Source organism: Asparagus officinalis, chromosome 2 (assembly GCF_001876935.1).
Source record: "Asparagus officinalis chromosome 2, Aspof.V1, whole genome shotgun sequence".
NCBI lineage: Eukaryota > Viridiplantae > Streptophyta > Magnoliopsida > Asparagales > Asparagaceae > Asparagus > Asparagus officinalis.
In genome coordinates, this window is record NC_033795.1 from 73,717,180 (window position 1) to 73,717,922 (window position 743).

The 743-nt window shown below is 35.8% G+C and overlaps 1 long non-coding RNA gene across 1 annotated transcript in view; it reads left to right on the forward strand.

Annotated features, from left to right (window-relative positions):
* LOC109831602 overlaps nt 1–743 on the forward strand; it is a 6,493-nt gene that overhangs the window by 4,607 nt on the left and 1,143 nt on the right. The gene's annotated exons all lie outside the window — the stretch shown is intronic.

Here is a 743-nt window from a genome sequence, read left to right on the forward strand (position 1 = left end):
GTGCGCCTGCGTGTGTGCGTGTGCATCCCATGTTAAGTTATAAACCTAGTCCTTAAGAGGTTCCAACCTGGAAATTAACTGTTAGTTAGGCATATCTCGTCTTGGATATTTACCAAGCTAGAGAAAACCATCACTGTCCCCATGGAAACAACACTATACACGTCCTACACTGGATTATCAATTTCGGTTGTATGAGGTATAGGTTGAATCCAATTTGAATTTCTGATATCTTAGTGGCTGTTTTATTCAGGTTCATTTTTTTGTAATCTTTTCCGCTTAAAACAGTTCATGTTTTTTTAAGTTATAAGAACCACACACTGGTTATGTACTTACCTCTTACTAGGAGATCGATGACTATTGACCAGTTCGACTGATACAGATATTTTCTTATGATAGAATTTCTTCTACCATTAAGTTCAAACTACAAAGGAGTCCTCTTTGGTTCGTGTCCACGTTCCTTTTCCTCTTGTGGTCATCATCTTGGTGGTTTTTTTAGTAAAATACCTGAAGTTCAATTTTCTATCATTGATAAACAACTCAAATGAAAAAAGTAAGAGAACATAGAGAAAGACATTTCTTCTAGAAGGCGAAAATTCATTAATGCCGGTACACTCTATCACATGAATGGAACTCATTCTAATTTTACCATCATTGCCAAGTTTTATTACATCCACTGCAAAAAAGTTGACCCAAAATTTGACATGGAAATAGGATACTGTTTTAGATAAACGTGGCTTTGCCTA